At 51.7% G+C, this 20,146-nt stretch overlaps 1 protein-coding gene across 5 annotated transcripts in view; it reads left to right on the top strand.

Moving 5' to 3' along the window:
• Positions 1 to 20,146, top strand: part of SPSB4 (splA/ryanodine receptor domain and SOCS box containing 4) — a 122,629-nt gene that overhangs the window by 50,984 nt on the left and 51,499 nt on the right. The window lies entirely within an intron of this gene.

The following is a 20,146-nucleotide window of genomic DNA, read 5'->3' as shown; positions in this document are numbered from 1 at the left end:
TTCTGCCTACTTGGTGATCTTGGGCCGTGCCTCAGTTTCCATCTCTGCAGAAGTGACTCAATGATAGTAATCTAGCTCTGGGTTGTTATGAGAAATCAAATAAGATAATAATAATGTGAAGTGACCCTAATGCTGGGAAAGATTGAAGACAGGAGAAGGGGGCAACAGAGCATGAGATGGTTGGATGGCATCACCAATGACATCAGTGAACATGATTTTGAGCAAGCTCCCTGAGAGGATGAAGGACGGGGAATCCTAGCACACTGCAGCCCATGGGGTCTCAAAGAGTCGGACATGACTGAGCAGCTGAACAACAACAACAAACATGAAGTGCTTAAGACAGTGCTTAGAACTGTCAGTGCTAGTCACAAACCTTTCAATCTCTGTAAAGTGAAAGTGAAGTTGCTCAGTCGTGTCCTACTCTTTGCGACCCCATGGACTGACAGAGGACCAGGGTCCTCTGTCCATGGGATTTTCCAGGCAAGAGTACTGGAGTGGGTTGCCACTTCCTTCTCCAGGGGATCTTTCCAACCCAGGGATTGAACCCGGGTCTCCCGTATTGCAGACAGACACTTTACTGTCTGAGCCACCAGAGAAGCCAGTCTCTATAATGATTGTGCCAAATGATGTCTCCTGTGTACCTGGCTTCAAGTTCACAGCAGGAGAAGAGAGACAAGTAGAGGACAGAGTCTCTGCACTTGAATCTCTTGCACTCAAGTTACTGATAAATAATAAGTAATGATAGTAATTTGGAGAAGGAAATGGCAACCCACTCCAGTGTTCTTGCCTGGAGAATCCCAGGGACAGCAGAGCTTGGTGGGCTGCCGTCTATGGGGTCGCACAGAGTCAAACACGACTGAAGCGACTTAGCAGCAGTAGCAGCAATGATAGTAACTATCATTTATGGAATACCTGCTGTATATAGGGGCTGAACACTCAAATCTAGGTCTTCCTACTGAACTATCTCTTAAAGGGAGCATCTCACTGATTATTGCCTCATGGGAATGAGAGCCAAAAGTTGTGGAATCTTCTGACTTCTTTCCAGAGGACCCAGCAATCTAGATTTTATGCGAACTATTCCCATTTTTCAAGTTGGCAGCTGCTAAAGACACCATGTGGACAAACAGAACTCCCTTGCAGGTTGCAGATAAGCCCACAGGCTGTTGGGTTTGACTCCTGACACCTCTAAGTCCTTCTCTCATTTAATATACACAGTCATCCTGTGAAGCTAGCTTAAAACCCTGGTAACAAAAACGGTAGTTGCTTTTAGGAGGGAGTCTCTCAGGGAGCCAGGGTGGCCCCTGGACAGAGGGGCACATGACTGTCTGCCCCCCGTTGAATCCCGGCTGAGTGGAGCCTGGAGTTGGGCACTTGTGGGCTTGTACATACCTTGTCCACTTGACTTATGAAGCCAAACCCCTGATGAAGCTCCTGAGGTGGGCATTTAAAGCCAGAATTCCAGCTTATCAGCTTTAAACCAGAGAGATAACTGCCCCCTTTCAGAGAAGAGGAAACTGAAGAGCAGAGCTTACCAAGAACAAGAACCCGGGCCCACCCAGTTCTCTCAGCTCTGAGGCCCACTCTTATCCTGTGCTCCTCACTTTAGCTGAGGGACTGAGAGTAACACCGCAGAAAAGAGGTCGAGGACAAGATTACACTCAAGTCAAATTGACATTGACTCGAGCTAGGGTGGGTTGACCATTTTCAAGGGTGACAGGCCACCAGGAAGCGGCTGGTGTGCTCTACTCTGTGGTTTAATTGGCAACACTTTTGCTCACATTTTGTTTCCGTGGTTGTTGGACTAAGATTGACATTGAATGGTGAAGTGTTGTTCTGTTTTTTCTCTGATTGACTGGTTAAATAAAGAAAGGATGACTATTTGTCCTGAGATGGGCTAGCTTAGTCACCACAGTGCCTAGTGGAGAATGCTGGGTGACGTGGTAACCAGGCAAACCCCAGTGCTGAGAAAACCAACAGCAACAGCAAATTTTATTTTTGTTAATAAATACTCTTTTAAAATGCAGCTGGGAAATCTACTTGCCAGAATTGCTCACCGGACTAGAAGGATGGCCTTGAGGTACCAAGGCTCTGAGTTCTGACCTGCCTCGTTTCCCGCTGCATCCTCAACGCTCAGAGGTTTTGTGTCTTTGGTGAGCCGCTCTAATGCCTTGGGGCTCATTTTACTCATCTGTAAAAGGGAACAGTATCAGGTCCCTTGCATAGCTGCTGTGAAATCTCATGCAGTGGCACCAATAATATAATAGCTGGCATTGATACCCAGCAGAACTACCTGAGCCAACAATTGGGCCCCCAAGGTGGGCTTTCCCTTGGGTATTGATTCACTTGGATATTACCTGCTGCTTGATTTTTAGCTACAAGCTAAGGTGCTAACAGGGTTGCAGCTAGTGGCTCCCCCATGCAGGATAGGATCAAGAGCAGTCAGGCCTTGATGTTCTGCTGAGGGCAGAGTTTGGATGGGAAAGGACAGTTGTGTTCCGAGCATTTGGGGCTTTTGGATCCTTCATGTGGCTGGAGACGCTTGGTGAGACTGAAACTTGGAATGTTCCATCCTCCCCTTTGGCAGTGATTTTTTTCCTGTTGGCAGAGGCTAGAATGCCCATCCAGGAGGCAAGGGGAGGCTGGGATGTCATGTCATGTGAGCCTTGGGCATTTCCCATTGGGTAACAGGACTGACTTGAGTACTGTGATGCTGGCCTCTTCTCAGATAGGAATGATGTTCTCTATCTTGGGCAGGGTGTGATTGCCAAAAGGGAGAGCTCAGCTTTTCTGGGCTTTGAAAGACCCATGGTCAGTGGGACAAGACCTAACTATAGGGTGGACCACCAAAGGACAGGCTGAGGGGAGTCTGACAGGGACTGGTCGGGATGGGACTGTGCAATGCCTATAGCTAGTAACCTGGGCTGAAGTCCAGTGGATTCCTGGACACTGAGAGGGGTTTGGCCTTAGGGAGTCCCTGGCCAAGTAGGGTGACCCAAGATGGATTTCTGAGTATGAGGAGGAGTCTGAGCAACACTGGTTGTGGACATGAAGGCAGGTCCCCAAATTCAGCCCTGACCAGGGTATTAGGGGACTGCAGCCAGAGAGAGGTTATGGAGCATAAAGGCAGATGGAGTTCCTCTCTGGGATGGATGATTCCCCACAAGATCACGGTGGGGAGAAAAGATGGGCTTAGAGTCTGGCCTCAGCACTCACCAGGAGGCTGTGGGCAAGGATTACCTCCTCCCTGTGGACCTTAGTGTTCTTTGTGAAACAGCCGTGGTAAAGCTCGCCAGCACAGTGCAAGCCCACAGCAACTGCTGCTCACTGCTTTGATTAACTAGGTGTGCTGGGCCAGGTCCGGGGGTTCACCTAAGGATAAAAATCAAAGTGGCCTCAATAGAGCCTTCTCCTCCAATATGTAAGAAGGAAGCTAATGGACATCATTTTCTCAGTTTTTTAATTTTTACGACTATAAAAGCAAGACTAAGAAAGAGCTAACTGCTTGTGACTCTGAAGTATGTGTTTGTGGAGGCCAAGAGCTCCCAGAAGCGCATTTTCCTATTACAAATGTGTTCTTCGTCTACACCCTGGAGCAAAACAGCTCAGCATCTGGGGTGGGGGTTTACAGTAAAGAACTACAGGATGCCCAGGGACTCTGCCATCTGAGTGAGTCAAGAAGCACAGAACCGAGGCTGGGCAAACTGGCAAACTGGCTCAAGGTACCTGTGTCCGGGGCCAAATAACAGCAGTGACACCATCACCCATAACAGACACGTCTCTGGTACTTAGTGTGGGCTGGGCTAGATTATAAGTACTTTACACATTTTAATTCATTCAATCCTTGTAACAACTCTTTATAGCTCACAACCTATATGATCATCTTCATTTTCCCATGAAGAAACTGAAGCCCAGAGAGCTTGAGTAAGTTGCTCAAGGTCACACAGCTAATAACAGGATCAAACTGAGGCAGGCTGGTCCAGTGGGTTCCTTGTGCAGATGTTTACAGATAAAAGGGAAGGAACAGGAGAGGCTGCTCCATCGGGCTGGGTGACTTCTCAGCAGAGGATGGAACCCTTTCCTTTGGCAGTGAGCTCAGAGGAGGCCCTGAGAATCTGTCCCTCCCACTGGTTTCACCTCCAGCCCTCAAAGCTCTTGGCTTAGCACAGAGCTCTGCGGGGTGTTCTGAAAAGTTTGTTGCATAAAGACAAGCCCCAGCAGTGTCTGTGAATCAGGCGTGCTTTGGACACTCACAGGAGAATCACTGAAAGTGTCCCAACTGCTGTGAGGGTCATCCCTGGGGTGGGCCCGGCCTTTGGAATCTGCTTCAGGGTGGTTTTCGGAATTGCTCCCCAGCCCCCGGCTCCTCCTTCCCCATGCTGGCAGCCAGGAGGCCTGACAGAACAGCTTTGTCTCCTGTCTTGGAATTCTTGGGTGGTAAGTAGTATGTGAGGGCTTTCCAGATGGCTCAGTGGTAAAGAACCTGCCTGCCAGTGCGTGAGAAATAAGAGACATGGGTTCGATCCCTAGGTCGGGAAGATCCCCTGGAGGAGAGCATGGCAACCCTCGCCAGTATTCTTGCTTGGAGAATCCCATGGACAGAGGAACCTGGCGGGTTGTAGTCCATGGGGTCACAAAGAGTCGGACACAACTGAAGTGACTTAACACGCACGCACAAGTAGTACATGAGTGACCCAGGAAGAGGAGAGGGGCCCCAGACACAGAAGCTTTGATTTGGGAGTCATGTAATCCTATGTTTGGAGGGTACCACCTAGGTCCTATGCCCTGGGCCAAGTGTCGTACTCACTTTTTTTTTTTCAGTCCACACAGTGAACCTCGAGGAAATGTTATTGTTATTATCCCCATCTTATAGATAGGGAAACTGAACCTTGGAGAGTTGAAGAGTTGGCTCAGGGCCCCACAGCTAGCTACTGGCAGGGCTGTACTGAAGCCCGGGGCACTCCTGCATCCTGCCTCCTGCAGCCTGGGCCAGCCCTGCTTCCACTCTGCCTACCAGTTCCAAAGAACAGGTTTCAGAGCCCAGGATTGACTTTCTGGGGGATGGGGAGTGGGAACCCCTAGCATCTCAGGCCTGATGAGCAGGGAGGGCTTGTCCACTTTTCTCGAGCCAGGGACACTGTCATTCCAGACGTCATTCCTAGATGGTTTAATTGATCTGCCAACAAGTATTTATTGGTGCAACAGCTCAGCAAAGAAGCCCTGGCGGCCAGCCAAGGCTTCTGGTATTGATGAAGCCCAGAGAGAGTTTTCTACTAGGATGACTGCAAGGACACGGTCCCCTTGCCAGAGCTGTCTGCTCTGTGCTCACGGCCTTCCTGCCCAACTCCTGTGTGTCTCCTGGTGGCGCGGTCCTCCTAGCCACCCTGACATCCAGACTCTGCTTCTCCTCCCTCCTGACTCAGGTCCAAGCCTGGTCTCCCCTTTGACCAGTGCCCTATCACTCTGCCCTGACTCCATCTCACCCCAGCCCTCAGCCCATGGCTCTGTCCCCCGAGCCCCCAGTTCAACACTGAGTCCTCCTGCTGCTTCACTCCACTCACTACTTTTCCACGTGTGTATGCCTTCTTTCTCCAGATGAGTGTGAAGTTCCCCAGGGCACAGATGGTCACCCAGGAGCCAAGTGTGGGGAAACAGGCAGACTGGGGACTTTATTTACTTATCTTTAAAATAATTTTATTTATTTTTGGTTGTGCTGGGTTTTCATTGCTGCGAGGACTTTTCTCCAGTTGCGGTGAGCGGGGCTACTCTTTAGTTGGAGTGCTCAGGCTTCTCATTGTTGTGGCTTCTCTTGTTGTGGAGCAAAGGCTCTAGGGTGCACAGGCTTCAGTAGTTGTGGCACAAGGCCTGAGTAGTTTTGGCTCCTGGGCTCTCTAACACGGGCTCAATAGTTGTGGGGCGTGGGCTTAGTTGCTCTTCAGCATGTGGGATCTTCCTAGATCAGGGATCAAACCCGTGTCTCTTGCATTGGCAGGCAGATTTCTTTACCACTGAGCCACCAGGGAAGCCCCAGAGGGATTTTAAAATATGTGTGCATTTACATTTGAAAGGTAAATGGTGCATGTGACAACAAATTTAAATGTTACAAAAGACTGTCTGGTGAAATACCCCCATCCCAAAGCTCCCCAGCCTCTTCCTGCTGGCAACCACTATTGTCACTCTTTCCCATGTCCTTGCAGAAACTTCACACCAGCGTGATCATACGGTGAACATTGCTCTGCATCTCATTTCCCCTCTTAGTAGATCTTGGTGATTTTTTAATATGATTAACGTAGAGCTGCCTCATTCCTTGTTAACAGCTGCATGGGTTTCTGTGTAATGGTTGTATCATAATTTGATTATCTAGACCCTTACTTTTGGACATCTAGGTAATTTCCAGTCTTTGAGGGTAAACTTTTGATCCTGATTTGAAGTTTATTTCTTAACCCCTGCTGGTTAATTGACATCCTCGAGCCTTAGTTTTTCCCCTCTGTGCAGTGGGAATAATTAAATATACCTTGCAGAGTTGCTGTGAATATTAAGATTGATGCAGAAATGCAGTGTGCACCAGCATGCGACTCACATTAGGTATGGGGTGGAGGGGAGCCTTTGATATTACAGTATTTCCTGTGTTACCCATCGTGCTCTGCAAATGCTGAGCTCGTCTTTGGCCCCTGATGGATGCTTATGAATGATTTGGTTTCTGATTTAAAATATAGCACAGTTGCTTTTAGTTTTGTCTTAAGATGGCTTCATACTCATTGTTGGACTATGATCATTCGATTCAGTCAGTTCAGTCAATCTTTATGTGGGATGTATGTCAGTACAGTGAGAACACTGGGCCCTTTCTTGCACAGAGCAGGTCCGTGTGCTCTGCTGTGCTTAGTCACTCAGTCGTGTCTGACTCTTTGCAAACCCATGAACTATAGCCAGCCAGGCTCCTCTGTCCATGGGGTTCTCCAGGCAAGAGCAGGTCCATAATAAGTGTGTTTTGCTGATTTTTTTTTTTTTTTACCTTTCATTATTTTATTATAGCTAGAAAATGGAAACTCAGAAAAACAACAGTAGTTTCTCTCAAGTCAGTGAATCGCAGAATGAAACTTTTAAAACATGTCTTTTTGGGCTTCCCTGGCTAGGAATCCACCTGCCAGTGCAGGGAACACAGGTTCCATCCCTGGTCCAGGAAGATCCCATGTGCTGTGGAACACCTAAGCTCCTGCACAACAGCTACTAAGCCCGCACTCTGGAGCCCATGAGCCACAGCTACTAAGCCTGTGTGCTGCAACTACTGAAGCCTGTGCACCTAAAAACGGTGCTCCTTAACAAGCGAAGTCACCAAAATGTGAAACCCACATATCGCAACTAGAGAGTAACCCCTGCTCGCTGCAGCTAGAGAAAAAGCCTGCAGGTAGCAATGAAGACCCAGCGCAGGCAAAAATAAATAAATAAATGAAACACGCCTTTCTTACCACAACATACTTTCTGTTTTATTTATTTATTTACCTATTTATTTTTTTAGCTTTCTTGTTTTGCTGTTTTGCTATTTTGTTATTGCTGCTGCTGCTACTGCTAAAAGTGGCAGTTCTTTGAGGTCAGAAGTGCATCCTAGTCTCCTCAGCCACCCCTGTAGCAGAGAACATAGTAGGCGCTCAAGCAGTATGTGTTACTGTACTGAGCTCCCACCACCTGCTTAGCTTTTCTCTTCTCCACTGCAGTGCGACTGGAGTCATAGTTGGTTGGAAGGGAGCGGGCAGGGCTCAGAGCTGCCACCCCCTTGAAGCCTGACCCCGGAACGACCCATTTCCACCCCTCATTGTGCATCATGCAGCACACATCTGTCCCCGTACCCAAGCCAAGCAGAGGCTGCGTGATGGCCCAGCAACTCAATTCAGGGTCTCAGCATTCAGAAACTGGCCCCTACCCTTTGTTTTCCACAAAAAGGAACAGACTTTCAGCTGAACAAAAGGATTTCGCTCAGACAATGTGGCCCTGCTTTGAGAGTTCTTTTCACACTTAAACATAGTCATGAGTAGGTTCATGACTAGTAAGTCCTGCCTGCAGAAGGGAGCTTTTTGTTGTTGTTTTTAATGTTTATTTCTTTATTTATTTGGCTGCATCGGGTTTTAATTGTGGCATGAGTGATCTTTCGCTGCAGCACACTCACTCTCTAGTTTTGGCATGCAGGCTTAGCTCCTCTACATGTGGGATCTTAGTTCCCCAACCAGGGATCAAACCGACGTCTTCTGCATTGCAGAATGGATTTTTAACCACTGGAACGCCTGGGAAATCCCAGAAGGGAGCTTTGAAGTGCAGGCCCATTTGGGACAAGTGTCACCATGGGCCACTGTGGAGCTGCTGTCATCTTTCTCGGGGGTGGGGGGGGCAAAGCCTGGGGTCGTGGGAAGAACTGCGGCTCAGGGATCTCTCAGCCTTGGACTCAATCAGGATATGGCTGCTAGTTAGCTCTGACCCAAGTCACACCCCTGAGCCATAGTGTCCTCACTGTAATAGTAACAGAAATTTACTTTGCCACAAGGCGTCAGGTTCATAGGTTACATGTAGAAAGTGACTGGACTGGTGCCTGGAACATAGTAGGTACAGAAAAAGGTGGGTTTAAAAATTACCGGTTTGGACTATTACAGCTCCCATAGGTTGGTAAAATTCTTTAGTGTTACTAGATGTGGAAGTAATTATTGCTGTTAAATGTGGTTCTACATTGTGAACGCTGATGGATTCCACACAAGGGAGGTTTGGGGAAGTTTATGTCTCTTTTCTCTTTGAGATACATGATGGAAATGCACCAGAGGTTCAGAGGCCACTGTGAGTTTGTCACAAAGGAGCTGGGAGTGCTCAGCCTTCCCTGTGAGCAGTTTTGAAGGTTTCCAGCCAAAGTGTCTGCTTCACGCACTCTGTAGCTTCCAGTGGTGAATTGCCTGGAGAGCGTGTTTTCAACACGGATGTCCAAACGTGCAGTGTCCTCACCAATTTTGCCCACATGTATATTCAGCAGAGATGAGCTGTGAGGTGGTGGGCCTGAGGGGCAGCGTGTGCCTCTGAACAGATGATTGCTAGGCCTGGCAGTGGACTGGCCACTACTGGACCTTGGAGGAAAGGGAAAGGGATGGGGCGGCCAGTCTTCACCTCTTAGGGACTGGCAGGGGGTGAAAGCAGCCCCCCCTGGGTGTTAGGGCTGGAACGTGCAATTGGACAGCCCGTGCAAGACCCACATTTTACAGATGGGAGCTGAATGGACCAGAGAGCCGGGAGGAGTTGCCCGAGGTCACCTGATAATTTTAGTGGCAGAACCAGAGCTAAAACCCAGGCCTCCAATACCCCGTTGACAATGCACCTCACCAGAAACATGAGGGTGAGATCCAATGCAGTTTGAGTCTGTATTGAAAAGCCCAATATCGATGAAGGAGGACACAGGAGTTTAGGAGGAGCAGGATGGATGGAGGTTAAGGGCCTTTGGAGCTTGGATGGAGTTTAGAATAGGTGCTCCCCCACCCTCACCCCCACCCATGGGAAGACCCTCCTTGGCCTCTCAGTGCCTCCTACATGTCAGACACTCTACCCCTGCTCAGACCACAGAACCACCCCTGCTCAGATCACAGAACCAGGAGGTTCAGCTCTGTCAAGACCAGACGTAGGTGACCTCTCCACTGACTACCTGGATGGCCTGGGCGTAGGTTTCCTGACTTCTCAGACCTATGCAGTGGGTGTGATGCTGGGACTTTCCCATAGACTTGCTGTCAGCGGAGCATCTCAGACCTTCGTGTACACTCAAGTCAGCTGGGGATCTCGTTAAAAGCAGCTTCTGACGTAGCATGTCTGGGCAGGGCTCTGGGTTGTGCCTTTCTGATGAGCTCCTGGTGATGCTCATGATGAGGCATTGGGCAGTCTGTTTAGCAGAAGGGTTTCCTGAAGCGGGTGTCAGCAGCTGCCACTGTATTTAAACACCCTCAACTACAGCACAGCCAGCCTGTTTGTTCTCACCCCTGCCGATGGGCATCGGTGCGACTGATGTGGGTGCCACTGGGAGGGGCAGTGACCTGGGAGCGTGGGCAAGGCCTCCACATGCAAGGCCCCCACTCCCCTTCCTCCCCATCCCCTCTCCCTGCCTAACCCCACTCTGATCCTGCAGCCTGGCTAATCCCCTTGGCCTATGCTGACCTCTTTTCTTTGTTGGAAATGGCCCACTTCCCTCGCCCCAGCAAGACCCAGCGTTGCCTAGCCTGGCTCTCTGCCTGCCGCCCTCCCTCCTGGCTGATGCAAGGGCGAGTCCTGTGCACCACCCCCCACCCCCCTGCTCCCAGCAGCCCAGCTGTGCCTGCTGCATAAGCCCCTTCCCCATCCCGCCCCACTTCCCTTGTGTCCTTGTCTTCCCCAACCACTGCGGGACTCAGTTTATGTGTCCTGAGACCCAAATTCTCAGAGTTGCCAGCAAGATGTACCCAAGTGAATCCGCACTATCATCCATGAATTTCCCGTGAGGGCGACTTCGTTTGGGAAGGGATTACTGCAAATAGAAACATCTCTGTGTTAAACAGCCCTCGAGTGAGCACTTACAAGAGATCAGACGCTGCTTAGCACGGCGGGTGCATCATCCGACTTAAACCTCCACAGGCCCCTGGCAACGCTAGTGAGCATCCCATGCACGTTATCCCATTTCATCCACGGATGAGAAGGCATCGCTATCCCACTTCCTACATGAGGAGACTGAGGCCAAGGGAGCTGAAGAGCCTGCTCAGGGCAGGAGCTTGGGAGACAGCCAGCCTGCAGACTTGAACCCACACCTCTTACCTCCATGACGCACGGAGTCATGTGAGTCTTCCGTGGCTCTGTGGGTTGTCCCAGGCCTCAGCGCTTGGGTGCTCATCAGAAGGGTTTCCCAACGCTGGTGTCGTCAGCTCCCACGGCCCCAGCCTGTGAACACCCTTACACCAACAGCCAGACCATCCACCCTCACCCCTGCCCATGGGAGTGGGTGCAGCTGGGGCAGCAGTGGATGGAGTAAGCGCATTTGCAGGAGGGTATTTAAAATATGGGGAGAGCAGACAGCCTGCTGGGCTGTGCCTGCAGCCAAGGAGCTAGCTGACCCTCCCTGTCTCGTCACTTGGTTAAGGCAAGGGGGCGGTTAGCATGAGTTACAGCTTAGCCCAGACACTAATAAGGCTGCTTGTCTGAGCCCTTCCATAATTCAAGTTAAGGCTGTGCCGTTTAATGGCCCTTCTTCATCAGATCTTCCAGGACTTGGTGCCTCCTTAATGATTTATTTGCTTGGGATGAAATTAAGCCGAGACAGCGTGAGCTTGGAAAATACCGCTGAGCCGGTTCTCCCCAGTTCTTCATCCTTCGCAGCAGCCACTTTCTATAAATAGAGCTGCGCGCCCCGGTGGTGTGACCCGCCTGCCGGGAGCCCCATCCACCCCCTCCACCGGGTACAGGCTGCCCCATCCTGGGCCCCCGGGACCACACTTGATGAGGCAGCCCACCCGAGGCTGTGACCGCAGCAGAGACGTGGTCCTCCCGGCGGTGGAGTCATTAGAGTAGAAGCATGAATCCATCCGAGTCAACCCATTAGAAGCCACAGCCGCCTTCCAGATATTGTCCTATTGGTTGATGTTTCTCTCTCAAAATGCACCCACAGGGGTGTCCTAGGATTAGAGCAGTTTTGCCCTGGTGTTCAGTAAGGTGGGCGATAGCTTTCTGCCTGTGTTCGGTCCCTGCTGGGAGGGCCACTTGGGATCTCCTCCCTGAGGGTGGCTACCTCTGGGACAGGAGTCAGAGTCACAGCCCAGGGCCACTCAGAGTTCACCTGGGGGCCAAGCCCTGAGAATGTGAGGGTGGGGGGACATTTAGTTGAGGCTCCCTTGGACCTCCAGTCCTCAGGAGGGATCCAGGTTGCCTCGGGTAAGGGGGCAAGTGTGTGGTGACGCGAGTGGTGGGTGGACCCAGAAATGGGATGCTCTCCACTGCACATTTGCCCCCAGGCCCCTTCCCGCCCCTCTGTGCCCCTCCTCTCCTGTGTCTTCTCTGTTCCCTCATAATTTGGGCATCCCTTGGGGTTAGCTCACCATGGCCCTGACACCACCCCCTGGTCTCTGACCACTTCTGGCTCACTATTAGCCAACATGCTATCTTCCCAGGTCTTGGTTTAAAGTCCTGAGAGTCTCCAATGGGCTCAGTGCTTCTCAGGTGCAGACAGAGGTTCCCCCCAGCCCTCTGATTGGTACTTCTGGCTCTGGTCCCACCTGCTGGTTCCCTTGGTTGTGGGGAGTCCTGGAGCTGGTCACTTAGCGAACTTGCCTGACCTCAGTGTCCCTCAGGGAGAGTGTGAAAACGGATTTTGGCTGTCTCTCCTCTGCTGAATCCATGGGCCCTGGAAGGAGTATGTGTGTGTGTGTTACAAGCTTCCCAGTTGCAATCGATCTTGCCATCAACCCAGCACTGGCTGGAAGTCAGCTGCTCAGGATTCCTGGCTGAAGGAGGCTTCTTGGGTGAGTGGGGGTGCAGTCAAGTAGTGAGAGGATATGGGTGGCTAAGCAGTAATGCCCCAGGTATACAGGTACTGGTTATTGGGAGGTGCTTGGAAAAGAGGGAGGGGGGACTGGGAGCCAGAAAACCTAGCTTAGCTGCTCCAGCTTGGCAACCAGCTGTGTGACCTTGGGCAAGACACCTCCCCTCTCTGAGCCTCTGTTTCTCCATCACAAGAAGGAAGGGATTAGAGAAGATGACCCAGAAGAGTCTCCATTATCCTTTTCTATCTAATATCCAGAGAGTGCACATTTGATTTTTTTTGGATGACAGACTTTACACACCCTCTGGTCCAATACAGAAGCCACCCACCAGGTGTGACTATTTACATTTAAGTTTAAATTAATTAGAAACAAATTAAAAATCCAGTTTTTCAGTTGCACTTGCCACACTCAGTGACTCCAAAGCCACAGGTGGCTGGTGACTACAATGTCAGACAAGGTAGGTGTAGACCATTTCCATCATCATGCCAAACTCTAGTGGACAGCGCTTCTTGAATGCCCCTGGGAGGACTGGGGAGCCCCATGGAGAGGGCATAGGCCACATTTTCCATCCAGGGCTGTGAGGAGGTTCAGCTCTCCCATGAGATATTCCAGGACCCAATTCAAGGATGGGGGTCAGGTAGGACGTTGGAGAGCTAGGCAGCAGCAGGGGGGCCAGGAAGCCTTAAAGAATGTTGTAAGTCCTGGGTGGGGAAAGCCAGGAGGTGGGCACTGACAGGAGGTATGCCAGGAATGCGAGGAGAAGGGCCAGGGGACAGCAGGGGTCAGGAGCTCTCTTGTGGGGAGGGACAGCTGCAACAGAGAGGCAAGAACCCAGAACCCCCAGGCGCGGGTTGGGGGCGCAGCAGAGCCCCCTACTAGATCTGTGTCCTTGGAGCATCCCTGAGCCAGCTGAGCCTCCTCCTCCTAGTGGATGAAAGGGGAGGAATGAGAAAGAGGGTTGTTAATGGAGATGAAATAAAACAGACTCTGGAGAGCCCTTTGTAAATGGTGGCCTGGATCAAGGTAGAGACTGCTTCACGAGACGCTGTTGATGGTTCGCTTTGACTTGTAGTCGTAGCTGCCTCAGTGGTGGTTTTAAGGTTCTGAGGTGTCTGTCCTGTCTCTCCATTCGGGCAGCAGGCTCTTTGGAGAAGGGGTGGGTGTGTTCTTCCCTCGTCCCTGCACGCAGGCGGCTTCTGTCCGCGCCGTCCCACTGCAGTTGGGCAGAGCGGCACCGGTGGCCGCCGTGCAGGGGCCACGGCTCTTGCTTCTTCCTCCTGACCTGGTGGCCTTTCGCCGGCATGTAGTCATGCCCTGGGAGTCCAACAGTTTTCCTTGTCCCTAACACACGTGTGTGTCTGCCTGGATCTGGTTGTCGTTTTCTGAACCCATGGGCTCCTCTCAGCTCTGACCCCAGCCCTGCAGTATATAAACAAACCAAGGGCAGAGGCCAGAGGCCAGAGCAGGGGTGCACTTGGGGTGCTCTTGGCAGGAAGTGGCCTGGTATCTAGTTTCATGATGAAGTGGACTTTCATCTGCATTCCTCGCTGGGAGGTGACATGTCTGGCTGACTGTGGATAATGGATTGCCTGCTGCACCTCAGCCCTGGATGGGTTCATGGCTCAGGTCTAGCTCTGGCGTTTCATGAAGTCCCCACCAGCACACGCAGAACGTAGAGAGGGGTGTTGAACTCCCCCGGAGCCACTTGTTGTGACGCACGACTGGTGGGCTTCCTGACGGAACTGTTCGTAAAGATAAGTCAAAGGAAACATTTGCTGAACACCTTACCCCAGAAATGCTTTATATATATATATATATATATATATATGCAATTCCATTAACTCCTTTTTGGTAGGTCATGTTAACATCCCCATTTCATGGATAGGGAAACTCAGAACTGGAATGTGGACCCTAATCTGTCTGATTCTCAGGTTCAAATGTCCTGAAGTTCCCCTTCTCGCCCCTGGTACCTTCCATCTGATCACAGTGAGGTTTTTCAGTGCCTGAAATGCTCCTTGTTCTCCTTGCTTAGCCTCAGTGTGAAGATCTGAACTTCTCTGGGTGAAGGCTCGGGGCCAGGTTTTGCAGAGCTCTGTGACCTGGGCCAGACACAGAATCCTTCTGAACCCAGGTGCCCTCACTAGACAGTGGGGGCACCTTACATATCCAAGGAGCTGGAGGGGTGGTGTGCCAGGCACATGGCTGCCCCCAGCTTGTTTGGAGGGGTCCTGGGGAACTGTGCTCCGTGGTGTCTGAGGAGATAGTCCCCATGCTACCCACCCTGACCACCCCCAGTAGAACCCTGGGCAGTACCTCTCTTGACCCAGGACATGTCCAGCAGAGGACATGGGAAAAGCATCAGCCCCACAGGGGCCCATGTTCTCAGCCTTCTGAGAGTACAGATGGCTCTTCCCTGGGAGTGGGGGCTCTTTGCTGCACCCCTTTCTCGTTCTAGGAGATGTACCGTCTATGTGCCCTCTCTCACCAGGGCTGGCTTCTTACCACTCTGTTACAAGAGTTGGCCCCCGGTCCTCAGGCCAGCATCTGCATCTCACCAGGCAGATTTGACCTCCACACTTTCGCCTATGGCTCCTTGCCTGGATGCCATTTCTCCATCTGCCTAGTGTGAGCCTTTCTCCAGGCTCAGAGAGATGCCCGCGTTGTTTGTAAAGTGCTCCTTGGTGACCTCAGTTGGTACTGACAACTCCGCTCTGCGCCGCTGGAGTGCCTTTGGGTGGATGAGGGCCTGCAGGGCTTTCTAACTCAAAGTTGAAGGCACGATCACATTCTTAAAGACCAACGCTCCAACATCTTTCTCTGTGGCTCCCCCTCATTAGACTCTGGTTCCCGCTTACCTCTCCACCTCTGGAAAATTCTGGGGACTCCGCAGGACAGAGGGAAAAGCTCTGAGGTCGGATAGAAGCCCGGGTTTGAATCCTAGCTCTGCCATTCCTGGCTGGGGCCTCTCTGTCCTTCCCGTTGGTGTCATCATCTGGAAAGTGCGGCTGATGATGGCCATGGAGGGTGGCAGAGAGAGGGCAGGGGACCTGCCGGCTTGGCAAGCCCAGCTCAGTGCTGTGGGTGGGGCTGCACTGGGGTTCATTCCTTTGCTCTCCCAGATAACAGCAGCCCCACATACAGCCCGGACAGTAAGCACACAATAAAGACTTCTTTGCTTTTCCAGTACTTTCTCTTTTTTTAAAGATGTATTTGTTTATGTAATTTTCAGCTGTGATGGGTCTTCCTTGCTGCACACAGGCTTTTTCCAGTTGTGGCGAGCAGGGGCTACTCTCTAATTGCGGAGCTCAGACTTCTCATTGTGGTGGCTTGTCTTGTTGGAGAGCATGGGCTCCAGGCACGCAGGCTTCAGTAGTAGTGGACCACGGCTTAGTTGCTCCATGGCATGTGGGATCTTCTGGGACCAGGGATCAAACCAGTGTCCCTTGCATTGCAAGGCCGATTCTTAACCACGGGACCACCAGGGAAGCCCTCCAGTACTTTTTTCTGCGATATTTCTCTATTAAAAGCAACCCGAGACCCTCGAGGCTGAGAGCAGAGGCCCAGTGTTCGCTCAGCCTCTGAGGGGCCCCTCCACTCCAGGCCCTGCCCCCCTCCTCCCCCACTCCCATGCCTTGGCCTCCCTGTGCCCTCCCTCCATGCCGCCCGGGTGGCTGCACCGGTCTATAAATCAAACCTGTCCCTGGAGACCTCTGACCCAAACCAGATGGCTGTACAACGCCGGCACAGAGGAGGCTCAGCTTCCAACAATGCCTCACCCCTCCCCTGCCCAACCTGGGGCCTCAGAGATTCTTCAGGCAGCTGCCCTGTCAATCACTACCAACTGGGGATCCAGGCCTGGCAACAGCTGGGGGCCGTGACCTCTCAGAGACACTTAGAGACTATCTTGGAGACATTCCATTAAGCCATATAAAGAGCTCTTGACAGTTTGTGGTGTCTGCTTTCTGTGCCACAGGTAGTGACCTGGTCCAGTAGCCTGAGCTAGTATTCTCTGTGCCGGGGTCTGCCTCCTCCTCCAGGAAGACTTCCCTGGCTACCGATGCTGTTGGAGTTTCTATAGCATAGAATGTCTGACCCTCCAGGCACTCATTCATACAGTGTTTATTCTGTTTGTAAGAATTCACTGTGCTTCCTCTGTCTGGGCTCATGGGGAAGCTTGGACATTGCCTTGCTATCAGGAGCTCCCTGAGACATGTCCTAATTACAGGACAGGGTGAGCAATGGACCCAGAGCACCATTAGAATTCAGAAGGTGGGTGCACTATAACCTTGGAATCCAGGACGACTTCTCAGGGAGGAGCACTTGAGCTGTCTTGAAGGATGAGTTGGTGTTTGCCAGGTAGAGGAATGGGCAAATGTGTTTCAGACAGAGAAACACTTGCCGCAGGTACCAGCTCAGGATGTGAAGCAGCTTGATAGATTCAGCGGCCTGCAAATTGGAAAGCAGGCAGCAAGTATACCTGGAGGATGATGGGGACTTAGAGCTATATCAGTATGAATTAGGTTGGATTGTGTATAACCCCAAATTCCTAATAATTGGCTTAACCATGAATAGAGGTTCATTTCCCTCTCACTTAAGACAAGTCTGGAAATAGGGAATCCAAGGATATTGTGGGACTCCATGAGGTAATCAGTGCCTCAGGCTCCACCTGCTTGCTGCTGTACCTTCCCAGCTTGTGATTTCTTGTCTCAAAGGTACCTCATGGTTCAGAATAACTGCCAGACCTCCAGTCTTGGCACCTGCATTCCAGGAAGTAGGATGAAAAAAGAGCTGGCGAGCACACTGTCTCTCTTTGAAAAGTTGTCTCAGAAACGCCCTACTATGCTTCTGCTTATAGCTCAGTGTGTAAGACATTATCACATTACACTCTTAGCTGCAAGAAAGCTGAGAAATGTAGTTCTGATCAATAGGTGCTGACTAGAACATTGTTCTGCAAAGGCTCTGGAGGCTCTACCTTGGCTTTGTGGGAAAGAACACTGCTCAATTAATGATGTCTCCCTTCATTGTGGGCATGGAGCCAACAGCATGCTTCCCAGTGTTTGTCTTGCTGGTCTGCTGCCAGAAGGTCCTCTCCCCAGGGATTCCCAAGGTGTTTGGTGCAGTTCTTGCAAACAGAGCCAGGCACATGGCCAGCCACTTTCCAAAGCCCCAGAGCTGAGCAGATTTCTAGGTGAGGGGTTTCTTCGTACTTTGCATTCTGATCTTGTATCTGATCTACAGCATCCTCCAGTCGTCCATTGCCCTTCAGCAAGCCTAGAGTCTGCAGGATGGGCTGTGCCATGAGAACATGGACTAGCAGGATGAGAAAGGAATACAGGGTCACTGAGGTCACTGCAGCCTCATCCCCCAGTGAGAGCTTTTCCAGAAGGTAATAATACAGAAAGAATTTGAGGAAAGTTCTGAGCCATTTTATTTTCACAGCTGGAAATGCATTGTCTCCTGGTTTAATTTTACACCCGCTGAGTGTCAGAGCCCTGGTTTCCTTAAGTGTGAACTGGGGTTAATATTCCCTGTCTTGAGGGGTTGTTGGAAGGATCACAGGAAATACAAGACGGCAGAGGAGGGAAGAGACACAGAGGGCAGCACAGGCTCTGGCCTGAAACTGCCTGGGTTCCAGTGCTGGCTGTCCTGCTGGCTGCTGCGTGACCTTGTGTGTGTTACTTAACCTCTCAGTTCCTTTGTCCCTGTATCCGTGAAATGGGGATGATGATGATAATAGTACCTACCTTGAAGGGCTGTTGTAAGGCTCATGCATATCATAATATGCAATAAAGGGCTTACACACCTGGCACATCGTCTGTGCATGTAGGAGATAACAGGTCTGAAGGGCATAGGGTTTGGGGCCAGGCAGGCCTGGGTTCCCTGGTGGCTCAGCTGGTAAAGAATCCGCCTGCAATGCAGGAGACCCGGGTTCAATCCCTGGGTCGGGAAGATCCCCTGAAGGTGGAAATGACCACCGACTCCAGTATTCTTGCCTGGAGAATCCCATCGGCTATAGTCCATGGAGTCGCAAAGAGTCAGACATGACTGAGTGACTACGTGCCACCAACAGGCCTGGGTTAGGATTCTGGGTAAATGACTCCTTTGGGCCCTAGTTTTCTCATTTGTAAAGCAAAACTAATAGGACCTGCCTTGCAGGGTGAGGGTTAGTGATAGAATCGCTGTAAAGTGACACGCAGGATGCAGTCAGTACGTCAGCACTATGGTGATGGTACCATATCCTGGGCTCTGTTACAGCTCCTCTTCTTCCTAAGAACGCTAGACAGCTAGGTTGCTAGTGACATCCTTCCTGGAGAAAGGGAGACCTAGGGACTTGCCCAGGGTCACACAGCTGTGAAAATGAAGCTGAGATTTGACCTCCTGGGTTCGCTGACCCCCAGCCCGAACGGTCCTGCGTGGGGACATTGGTCCTGAAGAGGAGGAGGCCCTGGGTTTAAGGGGGGGAGGGCTGGGGGTGGAGGCTGCCCAGAGCTTCAGGGACAGCTGCACCGAAGGTTCCAGGTGACACAGAAGACCAGGGCTTCTGAGGCCTTGTAGTCAGATTCACAACCAGGACCCTGACCCTGACCCTCGCCCACAAGCTCTCTGGGCCCGTCTTGGAGGAAGCTGTCCTTGTGGGGCTTCCATGGCAGGAGTGTGACTGTGGAAGGGCGACAGTGTGGGGCTTGCTCCCTCGAGCTTTAGATCTGCAGGTAGGCAGTGGGAAGTGTGAGAGGGGCTGGAGGAGCATGGTGAAAGCCAGGTTTCTGGAGGAGTCCCTGTTAGTTAGCAGAGGGTGGGGTGGGAGGATCGTGGGCAGATAAGACTAGAGCAGAAGGTGGAGGAAGGCAGGCTGCGTAGAGAGGTGGACCCAGAAGGAGAGACCCAGCAGGAGTGGGAAGTCCAGGGTGTGCTGGTGGGGCCCCCAGTTTTGGAGTCCCAACAAGGTCAGGCACTATGCCAGCTGCTTCACATCCATGATCTTGGTTGATCCTCAGATTGTCCTGGCAAGCAGGTGTGAAACACCTCTTTTCCAGGTGGCAAAGCAGAGACTCCAGAGGTGCAGGGGCTTGCCTGAGGTGACCCAGCCTGGAGCAGCAGAGCTGGACGGGGGCCCAGAGCCGAGTACTAAGCTGGGCCCACCAGGCTGAGTGGGAAAGTGGCTTGTGGGCTGGGTGTGGGGGAGGGATGGTGAGTGTCTCCAGCCGCTTTGAGGAATCCCCTTCCTTGTCTGTGGCGGGGATGGCGGTGGTGGGACTTTTCTGCTCTTACAAACTTAAAGGATAGACTTTTCTTTAGGAAGCAAAAGTTTGGTTGTACTCAGTGAGCAGGAAAATGGAAGTGACCCTGGGGCGGAGATTTAAGGCCCTGTTGGCCGCCTGGGCAGCACCTTGTTTAATAGCTGGATGGCAGCAGTGGCGGCAGTGATGAATCTGCTCTGCACTTCAGGGTGGGGGCCCTCCCTCCCCTCTGGGGGCCCTCCCTCCCCTCTGAGCTCCATCTGGACCCCAAACTCCTTCCCAAGCCTGGCTTGGAAGTGGGCTGGTGGTTGCCCCTCCCCCTGTCCTGACAGCAGAGCTATTAGCACCAGCTCTAAGGGGAGGTATCACCTGTGTTCCGTGGAGACACAGAAA

Source organism: Giraffa tippelskirchi, chromosome 2 (assembly GCF_054371585.1).
Source record: "Giraffa tippelskirchi isolate mGirTip1 chromosome 2, T2T-mGirTip1v1.2.pri, whole genome shotgun sequence".
Lineage (NCBI taxonomy): Eukaryota > Metazoa > Chordata > Mammalia > Artiodactyla > Giraffidae > Giraffa > Giraffa tippelskirchi.
The sequence above is the reverse complement of the archived record's forward strand: the minus strand, read 5'-3'. Positions and strand labels throughout refer to the sequence as shown.